Source organism: Cyclopterus lumpus, chromosome 16 (genome assembly GCF_009769545.1).
Source record: "Cyclopterus lumpus isolate fCycLum1 chromosome 16, fCycLum1.pri, whole genome shotgun sequence".
Classification (NCBI taxonomy): domain Eukaryota; kingdom Metazoa; phylum Chordata; class Actinopteri; order Perciformes; family Cyclopteridae; genus Cyclopterus; species Cyclopterus lumpus.
Window position 1 is genome coordinate 5,071,778 of NC_046981.1, and position 9,741 is coordinate 5,081,518.

Consider the following 9,741-nt stretch of genomic DNA (forward strand, 5'->3'; position numbering starts at 1 on the left):
CAAAAAAAGAAGCTTGAATACTTTGCAAACAAATGCGCAATAAAGTCCCAAGTCCACAAAATGTGATTGGGGAATCCGTTGCGTTTCGCTGCCCCTTTTATTTCGAATCGCGCACCAAATACAAACCATTTTCTGAATCAGTCACGTGGTACGGCCGGCTCGCGAGGCTTCGAACGTCATCAACACAAGCCTCGATACACGCTTCACACAAATCTTCCTGGATTACTCGACACCCGCTTTGAGGCCTCGACACGAAAGGACACATCACTAATTATTATCCGTTACCTCTGTTTTGTGCGTCGTGCTTGGGTCCCTGGTCTTCGCTCTGTGACACCTGTTGTCTCTCAACCACCAGCATGTGTCTCTCAACACATTACCTTCCAAAAATAGAAAGTTATTACGGTCCGTCTCCCCACTTGTCATCAAAATGGTTCCAGGCCCCACCAGAGATGCTGTCAGCCATGTCCAAGACATGAAATCAGCAGTGGAGCTCTTCATAACACCATCAATCGAAAATAACATATACGTGACACATTTACAGGGGAGGTGCATGTATGGGGACAGTTGGAAAGACTTGGATATGACCCTTTTATTGAATATATTGCTGTATGGCATTCAGCTTGTTGCGCTCAAACCGACAAAAATGACCAAAGAACGATATCTCTTTTCAGAAATCATGACCGGGTTAGTCAAGATAATCCATAGACCCTGTTTAATGTACCAAAACTAGGCAATTTACACCAAAACAATTTGGATGAGGAAATATATACAAGTCTTGATCCTTTAATAAGAGCCAAGGGATCTTGGGCAAGTTAATTGGGTTGATGTAATTCCCATTTTTTATTGATTTATAGGCAATAAGGGCGAGGGAAATATTGGTTTTGAAAGTTGCAATCAATTTCAATGGAAAACCACATATTTGCTGCAATCCCATTAAAACCATACATTATCAACAAGTTCAAACAAAGATAAAAAAGTGTACTAAAAGCAGTTGCGAGGTCACTATTTTTAAGATTCGATTAAGATTCCACTACGAGGACACATTTAAAATGGTTGGTTACTTATTAATAAAGTATTGATAAGTTATTCCCATAAATATGGCTTTAATGTGTTCAGAAAAGCAGCATGGACACACACACAGCCATGGTCCTTGACACGGTTTGTATAAGCTTGCACATGTATGTAAGAACCCTGGACCCTCTTAACATATTAAGCTAGTCTGATCATAGCTTAGTTTCCTTTCATTTTATGGACTGACATGAACAGAAAAGCTTGGCCAGAAAAAACATTTTTACATCTAAAACAATCTATTCGTACAGATTGTTATAAACGCATTCTCTCACAATACAATCTGCCAAAGGACAATTTCATAAACCTGATTAAAAGCCTCATTAAGGTGTCTTAATAACTTAATGAATAAGGGAAGGATGCAGTACCATTTATCTGCTATGCATTGAAACTCGTGCTGCAACAATTCATCATTAACAACAAGCTTTAAACATATCCCTTTACAATACACTGACATGATGGTTATATACATTTCACATGGGCATAGCCCCTTGTTCTGTGACAGCACCTTCTCATTTATTCAACAAGTGTTTAACCCTGCATGTCTCTTTCCCTTGCTGAGAAGCAGAGCCCTTATCCTTAGCCTGATCTCAAATAGGATTAGACATGTTTGCATGTTTGTGCGTGTGTGTGCACATACTTACATTTCAAAGTGAGAGCTTCAGACTGTGGATCTTTTCCACTTGTTTAGCGTCCACAAATGGACAAATAGACAGGCACGTGGTGAGTGTGTTTGTGTGTATAAGCTGGACAAGAGACATTTTCTCCTTTTATCTTGCCACTAGCCACCCCCACCTCAACAACCCGACGAGACTAGCCAATGGGAGCGAGGCTCGTGGTCAATACTAGAATTGATTGACTCACAAGTAGTTTCTGAAGCTGTGCTTCTACACATTCAAAATGGCGGAAAATCTGATTAGGTGCATTTTATGACCACCATTGACATTTTTTGTAGAGCAGGTCCAAGTGGACATCCATCCATCCATCCATTTTCAATACCGCTTATCCTCATTAGGGTTGCGAGGGCGCTGGAGCCTATCCCCAGTCCATCGAGGGCACATGTAGGGACATACAACCATTCACTCTCACATTCACACCTATGGGCAATTTAGAGATCAATTAACCTGCAGCATGTCTTTGGACTGTGGGAGGAAGCCGGAGAGCCCGGAGAGAACCCACGCTGCCACGGGGAGAACATGCAAACTCCACACAGAAGGACCGCTCCGACCGGGAATTGAACCCGCGGCCCTCTTGCTGTGAGGCGACAGTGCTAGCCACTACACCACCGTGCAGCCCAATTTACATTTGTCGTCATTTTCTCTCCCTGATTCAGCTGAAAATTGGCAGGAAATTGCCTTTTCAATATGTAGCAAGACTATTATTATAAACCTTATAGCAGGTTCAAAAAGAACCTTCTGGTGACAATAGATTTCCCTTGTTACACCCACATGTGAGTCACTGAGACTTAGATGACAGCCCTCCCGCTGCAGCCTGTCAGAGGCAGAAGGACCACTCCGACCGGGAATTGAACCCGCGGCCCTCTTGCTGTGAGGCGACAGTGCTAGCCACTACACCACCGTGCAGCCCCCAAGTGGACATGTGTACCAAATTTCAAGTCAATCGGTCATTGTTAGCTAAAAAGGCAGGCGTTCTACATCAAGGGGGCGCTGTAGAGAAATGTATTTGTTCCCAAATGCCAGACCTCCAAATTATCAAATGTTTCACCAATCCTGATATGCAAGTCAAATGTAACAACTTTTGGGATATGATAAAGGCCCCAAAAACACTTTCATTGCTAGAGAATAATAATTCCTAGAAAAACAATAGGTTCCTTTACGACGAAGTCGTCACAAGGACCCTAATAATCAAAGAGAACCATATTATTGGTTATATTACTAACTATTGTGCATACTGAATTTTGCTGGTGATGCTAATGCTAAGAACTCACTTCTCATTTGTAAACACCAATATACACAGTATTTCTGTATTAGCGTCGAGAAGTCTGGATAAATAACAATTTTAAAAAAATCAATAAAATGTCTAATAATGTATTAATAATATTCTTTTTTGTGAATTTCAGTTTTCAAGAACATTTTTATAACAAAAGGAAAATAAATAATGTTTTAATATTTGTTTAACTAAAATCTGCATATATTAGTGAAGCGTCTTTCCCTGCAGGTGGATAATGATTTGCAGAGCCCCAAACTATAGTTGTTGTATATTTAATATGACTTTATAAGCTGTAATATCAAATTGCTTTTGCGGCTCCAGACAAATTTGATTTGCTGCAAGTAAGGCACAATGGCTGTGTTGGAACCACTGTATTTGTTTATTTTATATATCTAAGTTTTTACAACAACCTTTAGTGAGAACAGTACAATGGCTTTTGATAGGAAAGGTTGCCAACCCCTGGGCTAAACTACAACTCATTGAAAGTCTTGTTAGTCTTTCACATTCAACCTGAAGTCTACGGGTACAAATAAAGTAACCTAACCTGGAAAACAATACAGCCAACTAGAAAATTGGCTTAAATTTAGATGGTGTGGCTTTCGCCGAGAGGCGCGCGCGCGTCGACGTCGCCAAGAGAGACGCCGCCGAGTCGGCGGAGTAAATGTAACTGGAGTTACCGCGAAGCTCTTTCTCCTCTGATCTCCGCGTGTCCGATCGCGTCGCGCACGTGACGTTTTAGCGAGGGGGGGAGAGAGAGGAAGGGGGAGCCACACACTGCCTGTGTAGACAAAGCAATTCTGGATTTTCTAATTAATTAATAATTAACACACCGAATTAATCAATAAAAACGGCAACATGTAAATAAATTGAATTTATAAAAAACGAACATGGAAGAACCAAACATTATTTTTTAAATTATATATAAATAAAATTAAAAAAAATATATACATATACCCACACATAAAATAAATATAATATATACATATAAAATAAAAACGGCAACATGTAAATAAATTGAATTCATAAAAATGAAAACGTTGAAGAACCAAACATTATTTTTTTTAAATAAATAAAAATACAATAAAAAAAAATTATACATACACACATAAAATGAATATAATATATACATATAAAATAAAAATGGCAACATGTAAATAAATTGAATTCATAAAAGGAAGAACGAAACATTATTTTTTAAATTATATATAAATGAATATATTTATATATATATATATATATATAAAAATAAAAAATGAATATAGATACACACAAAATAATTATATATAATAAAAACGGCAACATGTAAATAAATATATATATACACACATATATATATATATATATATATATATATATATATATATATATACACACACACACACATATATATATATATATACACACACATATACATATATATACATACATACACACACATATACACACACACACATATATATATATTATTACACACACACACTATAAGTCAGTCATAACCAATATGAAGAAACAAAAGCAGCAAGCAGAACTTAAAGGAAAGTCCATTAAAATCCACCAGAGTACAATTTCACAAAAATACTTCAGCCATTTGATCCCGTAACCACCACACACGCTATATGCACACACACACTGACAGACTGCAACAAACAATTCAGACACTGCTTGAGGGGGGGTGGGGGGATGGGGGGAGAGAGGATGGGGAGGGGGGGAGAGAGGATGGGGGGGGGGAGGAAAAGCGCAAAAGAAAGCGGTAGGTGGAGGAGGGGAAGATGACCATTCAGCTAGCACAATGTTAAAAATCACTACTTTGCCTCTCCCACCAAGACTGAAAAACCATGCATGTTATAAAAGTCAGTCATTAACAATATCAATAAAAGCAGCACGCAGAACTTCAAGGAAAGTCCATTAAAATCCATTTTATCCCGTATCAAGAGCCAGGCACACGACACACGGCACACGCAATAAAACAAGTTCAGACATTTTGTCCCGTCTCACGAAAGCCAAATGTAAAAGAACTCCCCAGTCTTTCCTAACCCGTCTCAAAGAGTTTTAAAAGCGCATGCAACATTGTAATATCACCACCAAGACTTGCACAACCAACAAATACTGAGACTGAACAGTTCAGGTAACGTTAGCTAGCTTGCAAAATGCACAGTTCATGAGTCAACAACCACTTACCTCAGACAAGACGCCAAAGAGGCTGGAAGGCGGCGCAGTAAGGTACATCAACTTAAACATCAAACAGACAGCCAATCACACGTCGACTATCGGAAGACTCGAATCGGATTCGTTGTCGCGTTCATTTCTCACCAGCAACAGGAGACGCAACAGAATCAACTTTGTTGTCAAAGATTAAATAAAAAAAGTAATTAATTACATGACTTACCTGATAACAAGCTGCCGTTTGCTGTCAACAACGAGAGACAAGTGACGTTGAGAAATAAAACAAGTACCGTAACTTTTGAAACGGACGGGCACTAGGACCTGGGGAGGCTGCTGTGCAAAGTAACTTCCTGCTGTGTGTGTGTTATTGGACACAGACACGCAGCGAAATCTCTGCAAATCAAAATCAAATCACCAAAATAGTATTATCATTAGAGAGGAAAGACCGAGCAGAACGCGCCGATATATTGGATATCTTGGTGGATTAAATATAACATGAGTTACTGTGAAGCTTTCTCATCTGATCGCACGCACACACCCGCGCTGTCATTAACACAAACAGACACGCAACGCGCACTAACGAGAACACCTGTGTGTGTGATTTTGACAGACGTTTGGCGCGAGATGAGACACGCCCACGTTTCTCTCTTTCTCTCCGTCACTAAGCTGTGTATTTCAAGAGAAATAGCCTGTCGAAATGTTGCATTTAAAAGAAAACCATAACTCTGAGCCCTTAAATGTGGACATTCTGGGCGGCTCAAGGCCTTTGCGAACGTGTACATGCCCTTAAACGTGTTTTTGGGTTTAGATATGATGCCTTACGAACAGTTTACAAAATGCTACCACTTAGCTAAAGAAAGAAAATCTGCCTCTGTTTTATAATGGGAGCGGATGGGCTGACTTGTGGACTTGCTCGCTCGTTGAGGGTTCTCCTGACAAATGTGGACAACTTTGTGGATTCTATCGACACATTTATGCATCGACACAATATTCCCTACATTTTGATGCATAAATTGTGTACATAGAGTGCCGACTGTGAGACTTGCGGCAAATTACGTTTTATTTTTTCTGAGTTTGGAAGGCTGCTCTCCCCTCTGTTTTTCAGCTGCTTCACTCTGTAGCTCAGCATGCTACTCAGATAGAAACCAATAGTAAAAGCCTTAAAAGAGATCAGAGTCTTCGAAACTCAAAAAAAGATTGCGTCTAAGTACTAGTTATGAAAAAATGTCCAATTAGGCAAATAAGCTCCATCCTTTTGTCAACATTTAAAAATTAAAATAATTTATCTACCTTAATGTATGGCGACACAGTGTGGGCACAAAATTAATGTAGCTTAGCGGCTACCTTTCCCGTAGCCCCATTCATATGGATGGGACAATTTCTCTACGTTTTTTGGCGTTTTGGGGGCTAAGCGCCGGTTCGATCTCTTAGTCTGATAATAGCACACGATTCCCGATCAGGCCGCACGTTTTGATGTATTTTTTTATGCATCTGCGAGCTACGCTTTGGGATCCTTAGTGTGCCAAACTTTTTTTCCCATAGGGTTTGCGTTTTTTTGGTTGTTTTTCAGTTTTCCGAGAAACGGCCGGGTCGATCTTTCCGCCGCTTACACCCGCACGATTCCCGATCAAGCCGCACGGTTTGATGTATTTTTTATGCAGATCCGTCCAGCGGTTCGAGCTGTACGCTCGTCCAAAGTTCTGGCGGAAGAGGGAGATTTGGAAGAATAATAATAAGACCGCCGGATTACATACGTTGTGGCTCTTGCTCCGCAAAGCCACACCGAATTATATTTGTTATAGTGTACCGGGCACCATATTCTGAATTTCTATCAAGTTTAGTCTTTAAAACTGATACGGTTATTATTCTATATGGATGTCAATAATGATAGCCTTAATGCTGCATTTATCTCATTATTAGATTTGATCTTCTGTCAGAGAGTACAGAAACCCACTCACTGCTTTAACCACACCCTCTTCTGTAAGACCATTACCTCATAACTTTTGAGTTCAGACTCCCAAAGTGTACGCCGTTAGACAGAAGTTTCTACACCAGATGTCTAGCTGACAGTGCTGTAGCTAAATTTAAAGAAGCGATTCCTTCTGCATTCAACTCACTACCACGTCTCAATATAAAAGAGGACTCCTTTGCTAACTTTAGTCCGTTCCAGATTGATCATCTTATCGATAGTGCTACAGGCTCAGAGAGAGTGACACTAGACTTGATAGCCCCTCTAAAAAAGAACACAATAAAACAAAGGAGGTTTTCTCCCTGGTATAATCTTTAGACCCGCAAATTAAAGCAAACATCACGAATGCTTGAAAGCACACGGCGTTCCACAATACTCCAGGGGGTTCTCCAATCTTCCGATGTTTGCGTCACCCAGGTACGCTTGGACCTCCACTGTTGCGTCCGCAGTGACTCTCTGGAGTTTGGACACGTCCCATTTCTTCTTCCAGTGTGTGGTGTAGCATTGATAAAAGGGGAATTACTTTTGACCCGGACAATCTCTTCTCCTCTGACAGCTCAACTGTGGCATCATTAAAAGGGGACAACACTTTCAGACTTTTCTGCAATAATGTCAAGACACTGAACCCCCATTTGTTCCCATTTTACAGTTCATTACAAAGTTGGAGAAACCAATAGGAAAAAGAAGAACAAACTGTTTTAAGGAAAACCAGAGAGCAAAGGATCTGATCTCTTACCGTCTATGTATCTTTCATACACTTTTATTCAAATTGTATTTGTAATGGCAAGGTTACAGATGGGTGTACCTGAGAAAACAGGAAAAATTATGAGGCAGGCCAACTGCTGTATTTTTTTCCTCCTTTTCACATGTCAAAAAGTACAAAGTAGGCTTATCTAATGAGGTAAAATGCGAATATACAAAATTATAGCTATCTTAATTCACACTCTCCTATTTCATTATTATGTTTAAATCAACATATTTGGTTTCATAACTTGGTATAAAAAAAACAGTTTAGCTGTTTAATTCTTATTGTGGCCTACGTTAAAGACGAGACTATTGCAAATGGCGGCCCTGCTCAGGTAAGAGGGACTACCACAGGCTAACTGAACAGACAGCAGATGGAAATTAGTCTCTCTGGCTCACTTACAGTGTTACTGTTTGATTGGTGTGCATTGTCCCTGCAAAATAGACCGCAATTAAAAAAAAGTAACATTTATTTAGCATGAAAACAACTCATTAAAACATCCAGATGATTCACTTAATTATGAATAAATATTTTACGATGTGCAGAAGTCAGAAAACACCTGGTGATGCACTGCTATGCTATCATATCAGTCTTAATCCAATACTCACACAATCTGCTTGGTAAACATTGGTCCGCAATTTATTCATATGGTAATTGGTGCACTTGACATGTTACTAAGCAGAGAAACAAATAATAAATTAAGAGGAAGGCAAACATGGCTTCTTCACTCAAACTCTTTTCAAACTACAAGAAGACCAGAATCTCGAGGCGAAACCACAGCGCTGCACTGTCACCTACTGGGCATAGGTTAAAATACACTTCTGAGGAAGTTGGTATTATCGATCCTTCTATTTCCGCACGGTTATTGTCGACTAAGACAGTACTATTGAAAGTTCAGGAAATTACCAAATATCACAGAAATTCCTCATATCAAATAAACAATCTCAGACAGTGTGGATGCTCTCAGTTCAGGGGTCAAGCTGGTAAACAGTTTAAAGGCAATCTCAGGGAAACCAATCTACAGACAAACACTCCAAATACTCATATACTGATGTACAGCACTATAGTACAATCTAATATTTTAGAGTAAAACAATAAAAATGTCCAGTAAATGGGACAGTCTTGCTTGGGGAACAATATTCCATACAATACAAACTATAGCCCTGAACATTATAAACTCTCTATTTTCTCCACAAACATACTTTCAGAATGTTTGTGTAAACATTTTTTTGGGGTTGTTTTGCACACTGCAAACCTTCAAAGATGTAAATCTTTTTTCATATATTTTTTCAAACTTTAAGCCTTGGGACCCAACTATTTTTGCATGACTGATAATCCAAATGGTGTGACCCACCACGCCAAGGTTACATTCTCAGAAGGATCAATGCAGTGTTCTCACTGTGGGACTCACATCCACCTGGCTTCCTTTCCATCAGCATTTACATATCACAAAATTAATCATTTGCTGGATTTATTAGTTCCACGTGCTGCAAAATTGATCCCCCCGATAACTGCTAACATCAATCTAGCAATCAGCCCTTGTTATGCACTATCTAGTGGAAGTTAAGAGGACAAGACTAGTAATGATAATAGTGAATATTGTTACGCATCTCAATCTGCAAAACAATAGTTATGACAACCAATGCACATGCAGTATGTCATACATATCAGTGTTTCATTCTCAAGTTGGCAGTTGTTTTTCACAGGCCCTCAATAAAGACAACACTTTTTTTAATATCAATGTATTAATGTTTTATTCTAATTACAATAAACAGAATATATCAGTCCCTTATTTGTACAAAAATACCTGAAAAGGTTACAATTAAGATTTATAAGCCATTCAAAT